Raw genomic sequence first — 17,923 nt, 5'->3', positions numbered from 1 at the left:
TAATTGAATTTAATTATTTTTAATTTTCATTTTTTATGTGTACGTGTGTGTGCCCACTTGTCTGTGTGTGCCTATTGCCTACAGAGGCCAGAGGAGTGTGTCAGATCCCTTGGAACTGGAGTCAAAGATGACTGTGACCCATCCTATATTGGTGTTAGAATCTGAACCCTAGTTTTCTGCAGGGCAGTGAGTGCTTTGGGCCACTGAGCTATCTATCCCTCTGGACTCAGCTTAAAACGTTCAAGTGAAATTTCCTGACTCTTTTAAGTATACAGTGCAGTAGGGCTGGGCACATTGGCCCTGCTGGGCAGCCACCCTGTAAAACTGCATTTCTATATCCATGAAGGCCCTTGGCAGCCACTGCCCTCCTCTGCCTCTGGGAGTCTCTGCCAACTGAGCCTGTGAGCAAATGGAGTCCAAGGGCGCCATCCCTCATCAACAGGCTCTTCTTCTGGGCAGGGGAGGCCTCAGAGTGCAACTTATGCACACTTCCATGCTGCTACCTCTTGGTGGCCTGACTACCACTGCTGTGAGAATACGTGCAAATACTCCTGAACCTGTTTTAACTTCTGGAGTTGCATCTAGAAGTGGAATTGCACATGGGTGCTTTGATATTACGGAGGCTGTGCTCTGTAGTTCTTAATCAGGGCTCCCATGCACCAGGTTTTCTAACTGGTGCCTATGTTCCAGCGGTTCTCAGGCTCTGGCCTGTATTATAGGCGCCCAGAAGCTTTTTACAAAGCACTCAGGGCCAGGCTTTATTAAAAAATAGTTATCATAGTCTCTTGGGTGACCCCAAGGTATTGGTAATTCGAAAAAATTGCCCAGGTGGTTCTCAAGTGAAGTACCACTTCTGGAATCTTCTAGACATAGTCACTGTGAAGCCCAATCATTGAGATGTCTGGAGTGGTGTTGCCTGTGGCAGAAAATGACTTTCTCTTCTCTCTCTATAGTTATACCTCTCTTTAATGCAACGTTAAAGACAATATTATTTTTATTTATTCTTTGAAATCTTCATGTGTGCACACAATGTATTTTAATTTGTTCACACCCACTACATCTCTTCAATCCTTCTTGGGACCCTCAAGTCCCAATGAACAACCCCCGAATTCAATTAGCACCGACCATATGTTCATGGGTGTGGTCCTTAGTGCGCATTTGACTAAATTAACCCAAACTTCCTGCATGTATGTTTTTTTTGATCCTGATTTCAGTCTATTTTGTTTTTTGGACAGGTCAGAAATTTATTTCAGTTAGCCTGCAAAGAAAGGGGTTTTGCTAATATGTTTTCACACCTGCTTACGGCAACACCGTCTTCTAACTTGCCTCTTTCAGGGCCTCTCTCATTTCTCCTTTCCCTTCCTGTTCTTGATTTACAAGAACACATTTGCTATACACATTTATGGCTGTTTTCAGAAAGATTTTTCTTAGTGTGCATTTCTCACACAAGATTTAAAATTTAAGGCTGTCCTTAGGAGTTTACATATTATATATACACGTATCTGGGAATTTGGGTAAATCTTTTTTTCTCAAAGCAAGCATAGAGAGTGTTTTAAAAGAATTCCCATTACAAATGTATTTTGTGTTCATTTTTGTCATAAATTTGGCCAAAATATATGTTGAATTATTAATGCATTTTGACTTCCTTTCTTCTCTGTGATATTAATCAAACAGCTTATCTTGTTGGCCTGGTTGAAACTGGTTGATACATAGGTCTACCACTGGTTTTGCTCATACTGAAAGCAGGGGTCAGAGCTGTTTTATAACAATTGTATCTCTGTCCTCTACACTGTGACTCTCTGAACTCACGGAGTCCACAGCTGCCCTGATCCTAAGGACATAGCCACCCTGATTATTCTACTTCTGCTCTCTCGCTCTTGGCTGAGACTTGGCCTAGTATCTAGAGATACTGTTCTCCTCCACAGTTTCTTTCTAGACGTTTTCTGGGAGTTGCTCTGTCTATATGGCTGTAGGATGGATGTATGTTCAGAGCCTATGACAGAGGGGAATCGAACGCTGCTGCCAAGATTAAGAGGTAGCACCAACCTGATTGACAGCCAGTGCTGCAGGTCTCTGAGTCAGGTGACAATAACGTGTGTGTGTGTGTGTGTGTGTGTGTGCGCACGCACATATGTCTCCTGTTATTTATGAAGTCTTTCTTCTTTCTGTCCTACTTTTATTAAAACAAAATTATAACTCTCTGGACTACTGGGGATTGAACCCAGGGTCTGGTACATGCTAGACGAACCTTCTCCTACAGACCTATATTCACAGACCTATAGAACGGTTTTTTGGAAACAGGGTCTCACTAAGTAGCCCAGGCTGGCCTTGAACTGAAATTGTGATCCTGTTGCCTCAACCTCCCTAAAAGCCATGGTTATAGTCCTATCCATGTTGTTTAGCCAAGCGATTTTTTTTATCACCTGTAGCATTGGCCCTTCTTTAACAAAATTCCATTTGCCTGTGGTTCATAGTCCAGTTCCTACTGGACTTTTGGCAACTATTCCTGAAACTGTTTTCTTTCGTCTGGAAGATTTTCAGCATATTTGAATATAAACTCTTGCTTCCTCTCTTTGGTTTCTGCCCGGGTACTTGAGTGTGAAGTTGGCAGAGGTGCGTTCAAGTTGAGGTTTCAGATACCACATTGAACCGGAGTGTAGCTCAGAAGCCTGATCCTGTGCTACCCTTTCTGTGTGTCTTAATCGGGAGGGTGATGTGCAGATTTGGTTTAAGGGAGATTAGGAAGGAAGCCTGGAGATTAGGAAAAAAGCTATGATAACACATTTAAGTACTGGAGGACACTTTAATGCAGCCTAGAATAAAGTACTAAGCTGGATGTAATTGGATATAAGCAACCTTGTAGAGCAGAGGGATTTGGTATCAAGAGATCTGAGCTTTAACCTTAGTTCAAACTAATCCTAACCAGCTGTGCAAACTCCAGCAACTCTTTTAATGTCTCAAAGTCTTGGTTCACTTCTAACAGTTCATTGTATATGTCAACTTGACTGGGCCAAAAATGCCCACATAGCTGATAAGTTATTATGTTGCAGTGTATGTCTCTGTGAAGGTCTCAGAGGAGAGCAGCATTTGAATCTGTCACTCAGTAAAGATCTGCCCATCTGGGGCTGGAGAGATGGCTCAGTGGTTAAGTACACTGGTCACTCTTCCAGAAGATCCAGGTTCAATTTCTAAAACAAATGTATGGCTCACAACCTTCTGTAATTCTGGTTCCAGGGAATCTGACACCCATTTCTGGCCTCTGTGTATGCTTCACAAATGCGGTGCACAGACATATATGCAGGCGAAGCACCCACACACATTAAAACAAATCTGCCTCCCTTTGCCCTTGCCCAGGTAGGTGGGCATCACCTAATCCCCCAAGGAACAACTAGAACAGAAGACAGAAGACAAATGAGTTTGTTTACCCCCTTCTTATGCTGGGCAGCTGCCCTCTCCAGCCTCAGACATCGTGGCTCCTTCTCTTGGCCCTTTGGCCTTGAACTAAATGTCAAGCAAACCATTAGCTCCTCTGGTTCTGAAGCTTTGGGACCGGACTGGATTTCAGCACTAGCCTTTGCAGATCTTTGATTGCATATAGTGAAAGGTGGGACTTTACTTCTGAAATGACCAATACACAGCAAATCCCTTATTATATATCTGTGCAGATAGATGGTCCTCACTTACTGTTGGCCTGGCTTTTATGTATTAAGATTCCACAATGCCCACTCAGTAGAAATGGAACTTCCGGTTTCAATTTTCTTTCCAGGCTGCTGTTATGCTCTGCAATATTCTTGCAATGTTGGGCAAAACCATCTTATGGCCAATTCTTTTTGCAATGCCCCCATCCAGAGGGCAAACAACTGAGTCTTTCCATGTGTCCCGTCAATCAGGAACACAACTCTGTAGATTAGGGCTGCCAAACGCACTGTTGACTTACTGTATCTTCAATTTACAGTGAGTTTAGTGGGAAACGACCTTAGTGTAAATTGGGGTGGCACCTACATGTCCTACTATTCCTGTTTCTATGGAGAAGTCTGAGATGGCTTGTATGAGAAAGTGGAGGGTCTCTAATTCTTGCTGCTCTATGCTGTCTTAGCTTTAGTGAATGGTATCGGCACTGAGTGCAGTCAAAGCCTGGTCACAGTCATGGGTGACGTGTGACAGGCAGGGAGGTGAGGTTTGGATGGAGAAGACAGGGCTGTTTCCAGAGGCTTTCTGAGTGCCACTGCATGCAGTATTTGCTTCAGAGACTAAGGTTTATTGCTTATCCAGAAGAAGTAACAGAAGGGACATATTTAAGCTTTTGCAAAACATTTTAATCTTATATACTGTTTGGGTGGGCAGTCTGCAGTAATTTGTTCAACTTTTCTTTCTTTTTTTATTTTCTTTCTTCCTTTCCTTCTGTTTTCATTTTCTTCTCTCTCTCTCTCTCTCTCTCTCTCTCTCTCTCTCTCTCTCTCTCTCTCTCCTTCCTTCCTTCCTTCTTTCTTTTTTGGTGGGGAGCAGGGTTTAATACAGGCTTTCTCTGTATAGTCCTGTCTGTCCTGGAACTCGCTCTATGGTCATCTCAGAGACCTGCCTGCCTCTGTCTTCCAAATGATGGAATTTAAAGCATGCCCTAACCACCATCCAGCTTGAGGTTTCTTTTTTTTTTTTTTTTTTTTTTTTTTTTATTAACTTGAGTATTTCTTATATACATTTCGAGTGTTATTCCCTTTCCCGGTTTCCGGGCAAACATCCCCCTCCCCCCTCCCCTTCCTTATGGGTGTTCCCCTCCCAACCCTCCCCCCATAGACTAGTTCACTGGGGGTTCAGTCTTAGCAGGACCCAGGGCTTCCCCTTCCACTGGTGCTCTTACTAGGATATTCATTGCTACCTATGGGGTCAGAGTCCAGGGTCAGTCCATGTATAGTCTTTAGGTAGTGGCTTAGTCCCTGGAAGCTCTGGTTGCTTGGCATTGTTGTACTTTTGGGGTCTCGAGCCCCTTCAAGCTCTTCCAGTTCTTTCTCTGATTCCTTCAACGGGGGTCCTATTCTCAGTTCAGTGGTTTGCTGCTGGCATTCGCCTCTGTATTTGCTGTATTCTGGCTGTGTCTCTCAGGAGCGATCTACATCCGGCTCCTGTTGGTCTGCACTTCTTTGCTTCATCCATCTTGTCTAATTGGGTGGCTGTATATGTATGGGCCACATGTGGGGCAGGCTCTGAATGGGTGTTCCTTCAGTCTCTGTTTTAATCTTTGCCTCTCCCTTCCCTGCCAAGGGTATTCTTTTTCCTCATTTAAAGAAGGAGTGAAGCATTCACATTTTGATCATCCGTCTTGAGTTTCGTTTGTTCTAGGGATCTAGGGTAATTCAAGCATTTGGGCTAATAGCCACTTATCAATGAGTGCATACCATGTATGTCTTTCTGTGATTGGGTTAGCTCACTCAGGATGATATTTTCCAGTTCCAACCATTTGCCTAGCTTGAGGTTTCTTATGTGACAGACTGGAGAGGTGGCTCAGTTGATAAAATACCTGTTCTGCTGCACAATGATGAAGACCTGAGTTCTAATCCCTGCACCCAGGTAGAAAAATCAGGTGTGGCAGTGCACAGTGTAACCCGAGTGCTGGGAGCAGGGAGGCAGGCAGGTCCCTGAGGTTCATTAGTCAGCCAGACCAGCTGACTGATCTCTGAAATGTAGGTTTAGTGAGAGACACTGTTCAAAAACTTAGAGAGTGACAGGAGACATTAATACTGACATCTGACATCTACATGCACACATTTAGGCACAGATGCATGCACAGTGCACACACAAATAAGTATACATACCATAAACATGCCCCCAACACACATAAACAATCAATAATAATAGCACTAACAATTACAGTAACAATATGTAATAATAAACTTCTATTTAAGGCATTGTCGTCATCTCTGGCAGAAGCAGATTTTCCCAGATATGTATATGTCTGTATGTTCACATATACAAGGGGGTTGGCACCACCATCCCTACACTTTAACGAGATCATTTACCTCAAACAAGACTGCCCACACTATAAATGGACAGTCCAGAGTCTATTGCCATTTCTGTGACTCCAAAGAGACATTTTCCCCTCTGAGCCAAGCTGCCTTAGCATTTTGAAACCATTGTTCTGGTTGTGAAGTTAACAGAGAAACCAAGGAAATTTGATCTATTTCATGTGCTGGTCAGAAACCAGGACCTTGCGGTGGGTCAGAGGCTGTCTTCTATCAACTCTGTAAACATAGTAACGGGCACAATGATGGCCCCAGAGTAGATGTGCCGTAAATATGGCTAACTGGGGTTAAATTACACACAGCACCAGGTGGGGATCTGAAGGTGCCCACTTTGTCTTTCTCAACTTGCCATCTGATTCCGTCCAGCGTCTTTGGGCCAAATTACCCCCTCCAGGTGCCTGTCAGAGAAGGGCATACACTTGAACTATTTGCTTACAAGTTAATTCGGAGGAGAGCAGCAAGACCGGGACCTCAGCACTAAGGGGGAATGGGAAGGGAAGATGCCTCAGGCTGGCATTTCTAAACCAAGCAATTAAGTTCATTAGCAGTAATGAAGCAAGGAAAGGAGGAGCAGCAGGGAGGACTGCAGTGTAAAAAATGAGCAAGGGCTCCAATCTCTCACTGTCTGTCTGTCTGTCTGTCTCCCCTGTCTCTCCTCCCTCCCTCCCTCTCTTTTTTTTTTTTTTTTTTTTTTTTGGTTCTTTTTTTCGGAGCTGGGGACCGAACCCAGGGCCTTGCGCTTCCTAGGTAAGCGCTCTACCACTGAGCTAAATCCCCAGCCCCCCTCCCTCCCTCTCTTAAAATGAAAGTTTCTGACTGCCTGAGCTTCGTGTATCCCCGTGAACCATGAAACTACTGTGTTCCTGAACAATAGTGATTAATCATTGGGAAAAAACAGACCTTTTAATAAGAGCTAATTTGAAGCAGCTTGGTCTAAAAGGGCGGATCTTGTATTTTGAAAATATAAATGAGTCAATGTAAATGCTGAGTTCACGGACAACCCTAGCAAATGATACTCATGTGAGCGTGGGTGCGTGCATGCATGTGAATGCGTGTATTTTGTGCGTGCGCGTGTACATGTGTCTATTTTAAGTGCAGTGCAGTGTTGGCATACTGCAGTTGCCTAAGTTACATTTGTTGGGTTGCACTAAGGAAACAAATTCTGAGCTGCCTCTGTAATTGGTCTCTGCTACAGTGCCTTAACTGTCCCCTGTGGTCACTACCTCCCACTCCCCCATCCCCACTCCACTCCATCCCACCCCACCATCTCCAACCCCACCACCCCCTCGGAGCCATCGCCAGGCCCTGAGGGGTGGAAGGGGGGCAGTGAAGGGAAAGGTAAGCCAGTCCCACATGGCTGGGACACTTTGTGACGCGCCTCTAATAGGCGAAATAAAATTGTAGTCACCGCTGTAAAAGACTTGTGCTTCAATTTATTAATCGGGGTCTGGGGAGATCGATGACACTGAATGATGATGGAGCATTAGGCTAACCCCTGGTCCTCTGGCAAGGGCGGCTCTCTGGATGGGGTACAGATGCTCACATCTGCTTTTGTTAGAGACCCAAACTCCTGCATCCCGGTGGTGTGAAATTAATGAAGGCCCCCACATTACTCCCCACATTCCTTCAGCGGACTAGAGGGTGGCTGGCCAACCTGGAAATCCAATGAGTTAATTAAGGCAGAATTGTCTATGATTTCCTTTTCCATTATAACTGCCCCCTCTGCCCTTCTCCACCCCCTTGTGGAGGAGGTCCCCCTCCTCCCAGCGAGCCTAAGCAGTGAAACTGCCTCTTGCCCCATGTGCCAGGATGATTAATGGAGGGACGACAATGGGGTCAATTAGCCAGGTCGGCTCGAAGCTGAAAGGTGGAGTGTGTTTCTTTATTGAACACTGCATTCACACTCCAAACTGTGACCTGCACCGCTGTGATTTATTACAAGGGCAGTCTTCTGATCACTTACCTTCAGAGCTCGGACCTTGGCTTTGAAAACTGGGTTTTCACTGTCAATTAACACCAGACAAGGAGATCCATTCAAAATCTGAAATGCATACCTAACAACAGAGTGGGGGGTGGAGGCCGCTGAGAGAGCAGCTGAGTGTGGAGGAAGGTAGTCTGGGACAGTGGCTGGGCCACTACTGGGACCCTCAAGCTCTGGACTGGCTGGGTAACCCTTGGATGGGCTTTTGTTCGAATGCTAACATGCTTTGGGTTAGAAGGGAGGTTTCCTGCTTTGCCAAAGGTCCTTAAAGGAGTCACTGTTAGTCAAAGGGTGCAGTCTGCAGTCAAACTAAGCTTTCCTAGAGCCCTGTGACCTGTCCAGGCTGTTTGGCCCAGTGTTTACTACTAATTTGTTTGGCCACTCTATCATGGGCAGTGTTAATAATAATGCTGATGATTTTAAAAATGGTTTGGGCTTTATTACAGCTCCCTATACCTGTCCGGAGCACTTTTGCTTGCAGTACCTATTTGAGCCTCATTTCCCTCTGTAAGATTGAACAACCTCATCTGGCAAGAATCCCCTTTGCGTGGGTTAGCCCAAGTGAAGCCTGCTTTGCATTTGGCACGTGGTAGGAACCTGCCACGAACAGTTGCTATTCTGCATTCTGAACAGCAAGCAGAACAATCCTCCCACCACTTACACAGGGCAAGTCAGGAAACCGTGCTCATCTTGTTCGTGAAATAACTGTGGTCAGTGGCCTTCGGTGGCTTGCCCGAAGTGATCCACTGAACCCACATGGGTGATACATCAAAACCGCTGTCTGCATGCCTCCATGGTTCTTATTCAACTGATGGGAATTTCATGTTTTTGTAAAAGCTTGTTATTGGGTCTTTGTGAACTTCATATTGTGTGCCCCAGTGCTGCGCATCTCATCTCCCCTTCCCCATACATCCATTCTTATGACCCGCCCTCAACAAGGATAAAACCTCACTGTGGAAGCTGCCGTGTATCACAGTGGGTCCCACAGTCTACCCTTCTGCCCATCTTCTTTGCTTGCAAATGTTCATTGTAATGACTTGTTGGTCTGGGACAATGCCTCTGGCTTTTCTTACATTACTAATACTGGAACCTCCCTGGGATTTCTCTGTGATGTCCTGATGTTGGCTTGTGTTGTGGAGGTCCCACAGTTTTGAATCTGTCGGACTGGTCCCTTCTGCACTCCAGCAGTTCATTGATGGGTTAGATGTTAGGATGAAACAATTCACTGCGCTGGATCTGGACCTGAGAGATATCTGAGCTGGCCAGCCTGTGCGTTTTCCTGATCTCCTGCTCTTGGGCTGGCTCTCCAGCAACCCCTGCAGCCAGGGCCAGCTCTACCCTGCTGCCCAGGCAAGGTCAGGCCTACTCTCCTGAGTGTTACAGCCAGTGAGGTTTAGGGAAAGTTATCCTGCTCTGATGGCCTCAGGGCCATCTCTTCTGTGGCAAGGGGTTGGGGGAAGGGCATCTTTCCCTCACCTATGTCAGTGAATGGCAGAAAAGTTGTGGAGACCAGCTCTCCCATGCTCATACCCTTGGGGCCAGCTCACCCGCACCCTTGCCATCAGGGTCAGCTCTACTATGCTGCCCAGGTGAGGTGCAGGGCCTGCTCTCCAGAGTGCTGGAGCAGGTCAGAGGCTGTACCAACTCTCCTGCTCTAATGACCCTGTAGGGTCAACTCTCTTATGCTTGTATCCTGGTGTGTCTGGGGGTGCTTACCCATAACTCCTATAATTTCCAGGTTGCTCTCCCAAGTACTGCAGCTGACTAGGGTTGGGGTTAGCTCTCCTGCTTTTATACCCTCAAAGATAGCTCTCCTATGCTGCCCAGGTGAGGGGTGGGGCCAGTTCTGCCCAACCTCAGACATCACTAGGTGGCAGCTCAGACCAGAGATATCTTCCTGTCTTTGAAGGTAACAGAGCCCTGCTGCTGCAGGGCCATGGACTCAGACTCTTGGTCCCAGGTGGCATCACTGGCTACTCACATCAGGCTGTTCCTCACTACCCTTGAGTCTCCAGTTCTGCCTCTCTTCATTGTGTCCATGTCCTTCTCTTTCTCTTCCATTTCTCCACCCCTTACTTGTTCCTTTTAATGGCAACTGGGATCTCTGAGTGTCAGGGCTCAGTTCAGGAGTAGTCTAAGAAGTATTAGGCCCTGCTCGTGCATTATAGCATCAGGCAGGGGTCATCTAGGACATGGCCCCCGGGCCCCCAGGCCTGTGCAGTGCCAAACTGGTGGTCATATCAGACTAACTCCCTGTCCAGGCCCTATCAGGTCTAATGTCTCCAGTTCACTCCTCACCCTGCCAGCCCAAGTGGCAGGCTAACCCCCACCCAGGTTCACAGTCCCAGGTAGGGTACTTCTAGTCTCCAGCTTGATCCCCGTCCTAGGTGCTCTTCCAGTCCTCTGGCATCAGACTGGTGATTATCTCAGACTCAATTTGTTCAGGGAATGTTAGGCTACTAATAATTCAGATGTTCATAGGTCACAACACTGGGTGTAGACATAGCCTCTCTTCTCTCTGCCACCTACTGATGCACAGTGACAGAGCAGCCACCCCTGCAATGCTTCTAGAGGCAGGAAATTGATGGATATTTCTTCTTGTAATTTTTTATGTATTAAGAAATAAAGAAGTTAATAGCCAAAATATAAACTCTAACCAAGCTTGAGAACTACAGGAAGACTGCTGTTGGTGTTAGGAAAAGAAGTGGAATGTTTGTTTGTTTGTTTGTTTGTTTGTTTGTTTAGGAAGGAAGCATTGGGAAAAAGTCTAACACCATAGCCCTGGCTTTGAACTGGTGTCATTCTTTCTTCTACTATCTCTTGAGTGAAGCTTACAACTGTGAGTCCTTATGCTTAGGTAAGAAGATAGATAGATAGATAGATAGATAGATAGATAGATAGATAGATAGATAGATAGATAGATAGATAGATAGATAGATGTGTGTGTATAAATGACCATGTATGAGTGAATGTGATCCAATGTGTATGTGGCAGCCAGAGGTCAACTTCAGATGTTATTCCTCAAGAACTGTCCACCTTGGGTCCTACCAATTTGGCTAGACTGGTACAGCCAGTGAGTCCCAGAGATTCTTCTGTTTCTATCCCCTCCAGCACTGGGTTTATAAACATCTACTAACAATGCTCAGCTTTTTTTGTGGGTGCTGGGGATTGTCCCCAAATTCTTGCTTCTGAAGCAAGAACTTTATCTATTGGGCAACTCTCTGGTCCCAAGAAGTGGTTCTAAAACAAGAGTTCTCAGGCATGTTCCTTGCTCTCCCTTCCAACTCTGGTCCTGGGCAAAGCTGTGGCCCTCCTCCTCGCCATTGATCTTTGCTTCCACCATTCTGTTTTTCAAAATATGGTTAAGTGAGAAAGATGGCAACAATAAACCCTCTCTCTAATCCATAGGAACAATTATTTGTAAGTCCTAATAAGTATTCTCAATTACCACTTCCTTGCCCCTCAGTGAACCATCCTACAAGGATGGTCCAGGCTGGGGAATCTTTGTCTTCTCTTAGTGTGCAATCTCTTCTTCTCTATGACTTTGTTCTTGGAGACTGACATGTGGAAGGGACACCATGACGAGCAAGGCTGTACTGGCAATTAACAATGGTATCTCTCCACTGACTTAGAACGAGTCAACTTCTGTAATGAGGAAATAAAAAGAATTAAACCAACCTTTCCCCAAATCTGTCCTGGTTTCTCTGCCCTTGTCCCCCAGGAGACATTTAATGACAAGGCATGTGAGTTTAGAAAGAACATTTTGGTTGTTTCTTTCTTTCCCAATTACAAATTTGTTCCCTGGGAATGTTCTCTTACCCCACTTTCAATACACAAGTCAGTGGGACTCCCTGGGATTTCTCCTGGGAAGTCACTGTGGCAGCTTGACAGTCTCTCATGAGCAACAGACAGTAGTTCACTCTGTTGAGAATTAGCTTAGAAAGAGGGAGCATGGGGATGGTGTCTATATCCCAATGGGCTCGGCATGCTGGAACCTTGCAGCAAAGCACCATCCCAGCAGGTGACTATGTATAGTGTCATGGGGCTAGGGGGTGGCATTTAGAGATGGCATCTGGATGGGAATGCAGTTTTGCTCCTGGCCACCTGTGTTCAGGCTCCCGATGCATACAGTGGGATTACCAACAGTCAGCAGGGATAAGCTCTGACACGCAGTGACTGTAGAAACCACTGACATGTTTTTGTCTCTACATAAATACTCATGGCAAGGTCTAATTTACAAGGTTAGGGAGATGGCTCAGTGGAGAAAATGCCTGCCATGCAAGCAGAAAAACCAGAGTTGAGATCCTTAGGACCCATGTAAAAGCCAGGCATGGTGGCAGACATCTGGGGCCCTAGTGCTCTCCAGGCAGAGACTGATGATCTCTGGAGTCTGTTATCCAGCCAGTCCAGCCAATTGGTGAGATCCAGGCTCAGTAAGAGACCCAGTCTCACAAAGTAGGGTGGGGGTTCTGGTACCTTTGGTTGGGCATGGTGGCACATACCTTTATTCCCAGAGCTCAGGAGGCAGTCAGGTGGATCCCTGAATTTGAGGCCAGTTTGGTATACAAAGAGAGTTCCAGGCCAACTAGGGCTGCACAGATCCTGTCTCAAAAGTAATACACATACATAAAAATAAGAAATTGGATAAAAAACAGTTGGGAAAGACACCTGCCATCCCCCTCTGTCGGCCATACCTACATTCACAGAGGTACAGGCACACAAGTAGTGTTTCCTGAGAGGATGTATCACTAAATCACTAGAAAGAGCTTTGAACAAAGGACGGGGCTCTATTGCAAACTTTTATGCCACTGCAGAGTGGTAGAGAGGAGAGGAGAGGTGGGTAGAGAACCTTAGTGTAGAACAGCAACCCAGGAGGATGCTGAGCAGACACAGCTTAGCCTGTGTTTGAAAACTTGCCCCAGAAGGCAGAGTGAGAATTTAAATGGCTACATGACAGTTGAAGAATTGGTGGGCTGAGTGTCCTGGTGGTCTAAGACATGCTAGGCTTTCCATAGCCCTGCGACTCTTGAGTACAGAACTGGTTAAGCCCACCGTCAAGATGGAGCAGACGGGCAGAAATCCCTAAAGAAATCTAGAACAGTGGGCACCAAAGACGATGGGACTCGTCATGGCTGCAAGCAAGCAGATTTAATAGAAAAGCCAACAAGCAAAAATAACAACAAACAAAAATAAAAAATAATAAATGTAAGACTCTAAGACAGGGGGTGAAAACCTATGGCGTGGGAGGCAGGGGTGGGTGCAGAAATTGTCCCAGACCATGCAAAAGGAAGAGACTGTCTTAGCTTCTCTTTGCCATGATAAAATGCTGTGACAACTTAAGAGAGAAGGGACTTGCTAGACTCATAGTTCCGGAGGGATACAGTCTGCCTGTCAGGGTAGGAAAGACATAGTAGCAGGAAAGGAAGGCATGACAGCAGGAGTGGAAGGCCAGCTGGTCACACTGCACCCCCACTCAGAAGCACAGCACAAACAGGAAGTGTGACGAACTGTAAAGCCTCAAGGTCTACCCCTAGTGACCTGCTTCCCCCGGTGAGGCTCCATGTAGAAGGAAAGATGCTTCTCTTTCTTTAATGATTTTCTTCCCCCGTGTCCCTGTGGTTTCTCCCCCCATGCTATAGAGTTCTGTCTGGCAAGCTGCGTTTAGCCTTGAAAAGCCAACCGACCACACAATGGTTCGTAGGATAGCTTTTCTCCACCAGCATCCTGAAGGCCAGATGAGCATACTTAAATTTGCCTGCACTCGTTTGCCTTTCTCAGACATGTTTAGGTGCTGTACAGAAGTCGGTCCATCACTTCAAATAATTCCTGGAACACAGTAGCAAATGAATAAATATTTATTGAGTAAATTTAAAAGTATGTGAAAAAAATCACTTGAGGCCACAAAGATGTTTTCCAATGAAATGCCACAGACTGGTGTTCCTTCCCACAGAACATGCTCTGGTACTAAGTGCTAGCCGGATGGAATGGAGACGTGAAACAAATCCTTAAAACCTGATTCTAATCAGATTTCAAGAGCCTTTAAGCTCAAACTTAATCCAGCACACTGTCCCAAGATATGAGGAATATGGGGCCAAGCCTCCAAGTATTTTAGTGACTTAATACCCTTAAATAAACCTTGTGAGTTCCTGCTGTAAGCAGCTGCCACATTGAACATCTGTAGTAAGGAGTACTTTGTAGAAGTTTCCTCTGAGGCTAAAATCTTCCACCTTGAAGGGGAATGTATTCAGGTATAGGATATAAGGCAATAATTATCAACCCGTAGGTCATGACCCTGTTGGGAATGTCGAACAACCCTTTCAAAGGGTTTGCATACCAGTTGTTTTCAATTCATAACAGTAGCAAAATTATAGTTATGAAGTAGCAACAAAAATAATTTTATAGTTGGGGGTGGGGTCACCATGACACGAGGGACTGTATTAAAGGGTCACAGCCTTAGGAAGGTTGAGAATCACTGATGTTAAAGAAATTGAAGCAACAGAATATTTTAGTACAGGAGGTAAAAGAGCAGGATGTTCCAGGGGTAGTTGAAACACTTCATCCTGCAGGGAGCCTCCATTAATACAGGAAGTAAACAACACAAAATAACTCCAGGAAGACCCTGAAACTGAATAGATTCAGTAGCCTCCTCCTTCTCCAAGAATATGTGTGTAATAAACATTACTAAGAGTCACTGTCATGTGAGCTGAGCTGCCTAGCAGTGTCTCAGATCACCTGAGCTTCTAACAAAGGACACTCTCCAATCTCTGGAGCTGCCCGAGGTTGTTCATTGTGCTTCAGGTTTCCAGCTTTCATGAACTGTCACTCACACTGGAGTGAGTTTTTGTTTTGCAGCTATCTTTGAGTCATTTCTGCTCCTGTAAGTAATCCTTTACCCATATTCTTATAAGTAATCATAGTAAAACTCATTAGTTCACCAAGTTGGATTTTGGTGGCACCAACACTTTGGTCTGTTGTTGGTTTCTTGTCCGGAGTAAGTAGATATTTGTTCTTGACTCCTCAGGAATAGTCACCTAACAGATGGGGACATACTCTTCCTATGGGGCATGTAGCCAAGAATCTGAATTGGGTTTGGAGAGAGAGCCCAGTGATTATGAGCACATAGTGCTCTTCAGGAAAACCTGAGTTCAGTTGCCAGTACCTATGTTAGATGGCTCATAACTGCCTTTAACTCTAGTTAGGGGATCAGATTTCCTCTGGTCTCCATGGTCACCTGCACTTGTGTGTACATAGTCTCTCACAGAAGACAGACAGACAGGCAGACATACATTCACACACACACACACACACACACACACACACACACACACACACACACACGCTTAAATATTATTTTAAAGAAAAGAGCCTGAATTAACTTTTAACGTGCTCATCTGTTTCTGTGGGTTTTGGTAAGATTGTATAAAACATCCTGATAGAAACTGACACAACCGTTACCAAATTCACAGGTATTTTCTGCTGAAAATATCATCAGTTGCTGTTGAAGTTCACACCTAAAACAGCTTTTCCTTTTTTAGTATATTTTATTAAATTTTGAGTATTTTACACATGCATACAGGTTTTTTGATCGTATTTACCCGACTTGATGATCCTCTTCTTTTTTCCTTTATGACTAAGTCACTGATTGCAATTTGTGAAGCCCACATATTCATGGCTGTGTGGCTATCTATTGGAGTGTGATCGAGCCTCCAGGGGCCATTACCTTAAAGAAAACTGATTCTCCTTCAGAAGCCATCAAGTGTCAGTGTTTCCTGCACTAGAAGGGGGACTTGAGAGCTCCTCCCCACTCCATGCTGGAACATTGACTAGTTTGATCTTGTGTGACTTTTGTCCAGGCAACCATAGCTTCTGGGAATTTGAGTATAAGCCATTCTGTTACACAGTCCAATTCTCCCCAACCTCTGGTCCTTACAGTTCTTCTGCTCCCCTCTTCTTTGATGGTCCCTGAGTCTTGGGAAGAAGGGGTGTGAAGTTAATGTCCCATTTGTGGCTGACATGTTCATTGACACATGCTCTCTGTATGATTACAATTGGATCAATTGGGAGTTTTCAAATTAACTGCCATTCACAGCACTAAGTCACTTCTCTGATGAGAGCCAAGAGCTATGAATTTAGATGGCAATTCAATACTACCCCCACATATCAAAATAATAGTCGTAGGTTTACCTCTTAGGCCTGTGAGCTCCCTGGCCATGAGTTCTTGAGCCGAATTATAGTATTAGACGTATGTTTTCACCTGAGGAACAGGTTTTAATCCCAATCAGAAATTGGTTGGTTGCTCCCCATAGCATCTGTGCCACACTGGTCATCATTGTAGTTTTCATACAGTTCACAGCTGGACAAAACTATTGAAGATATCACTTCCTGGTACTATGAAAGCTCGACTGTATTGAAAAGGCTTCCCAGTCTGTACCAACTTTATTTCTCTGTTCTGTGGCTAAAGTATGTAGTGTTATGCACAATCTTCCTGTTAAGTTCTTCTGGTGGGCAACCAAGAGCCGTGTCAATATCTATACCATTTGTTGACTCTTCAGAACACACCCGACAACAGTTTGAGATTAATTTTTCCACCCCTAGACTGTTGTTGTTCTTTGGGGTGGGGGGTGGGAGCTCTGGCTTTATACTGAAAGATCCCTGCTTGACATTAGTGCAGCCATTTCTTAAAAATGAAAAATTTTAAGTTGGCCTCTGCTTAGGCCCTAGACGTTAGACCAGAAAGTACAGAAAGCACATTCCCACCCACTCTCCAAGAAGCTACCCAGGCACAAGAACAGATGATATAGCTGTGGCCTTGTCCTGAGAACCCCAGGACGAAAAAACATTTGTCAAGTCAGACATCCTTGGTACTGGAATAGCTGCGCTGATATGGTTGAGGCCTTGTCCCAGGAACTCCAGGACAAAAACATCTGCCTAGTCAGATATCCTTGGCACCAAAATAGCTGAGCTAATGAAGCTGTGTGACCTTGTGGGGACTATATAGACTGTTTTTGCTGTTCCAGGTTCTTCACGTCCCTCTTGTGTGAGGGCCTTGTGGGGCCCCAGTGCACTGGTATCCTGAGTAAACCTCTTGTTTACATCAAGACTGAGTCCTGTGTGTTTGTGGGGTGGTGGGTGTCCTCAGGATTGGAGCGAGAGTTTCCTTTATCTGAGGCTTTCCATGTAGCTTTTCCACCAAATGTTCTTAGTGTTAATTATCTCTTTTCCCATTGTCCTATGCTCTACCCTACAATCCATCTGCCAACTTAAACCTCTATTATTTCTTCTCTTCCCTTTCCTACAGGATCTCTGGTCTTTTCTGGAAGGATAGGAATAAAGCCAAGGCTGAGATCCATCTCTGAATGTCTTCACGTACTTTGGGAATAGATGGCCCTCTGTTGATCTGCAGCCACCAAGGATGCTGCTGCTCCTCAGGCTTCTCTGAGCTCATCGACAGAGACTGAGGTGCTCCACAGGGAAAGAAAACTGTGGTCTAATATCTATTTCTTAAAAAAAAACACAAAACAATCCTCAGGCCTAAAATCATAGCTAGCAGGGCAGAGACTCACATCAACATTTAGTAGTGAGGGAAACTAAGACTCTGGGGCAGACAGGGTAAGTTAGTTACAGATATACTCCACAGGTCAAGGTGGCAAAGCCAGATTCAAAGATGACTCCCACGGCAGTGGATCAGTTGAGCCTGCTTTTGATAGCCTCCACCCCACCACCCCACCCCTGCCTTGTTGGTAATTATTCCTCTGAATTGAAACGTTATGCAAGGACTCAGGAAGGAAACAAAACTTACAAATCTGAGAAAGTTCCTGAACTGTCAGGACACACAAGGCCACACCCCCTCCTTAAATTGTATAAGCAGTGGAAGTTTCTGGAGAGAAGAGATACTCTCTGATAACTGAGCTGTTTGTATCTAATA

General features: G+C 45.2%; 1 non-coding gene across 1 annotated transcript; it reads right to left on the bottom strand.

Annotated features, from left to right (window-relative positions):
* Positions 1-10,445: 10,445 nt before the first annotated feature.
* On the bottom strand, positions 10,446-10,576 carry LOC120097231 (small nucleolar RNA SNORA17). The gene has a single exon (XR_005494460.1). It is a non-coding gene; the product is annotated as a small nucleolar RNA SNORA17 (small nucleolar RNA).
* Between the last annotated feature and the right edge of the window lie 7,347 nt (positions 10,577-17,923).

Source organism: Rattus norvegicus, chromosome 15 (assembly GCF_036323735.1).
Source record: "Rattus norvegicus strain BN/NHsdMcwi chromosome 15, GRCr8, whole genome shotgun sequence".
Classification (NCBI taxonomy): Eukaryota; Metazoa; Chordata; class Mammalia; order Rodentia; family Muridae; genus Rattus; species Rattus norvegicus.
This window is presented reverse-complemented; position numbering and strand designations above follow the sequence as displayed.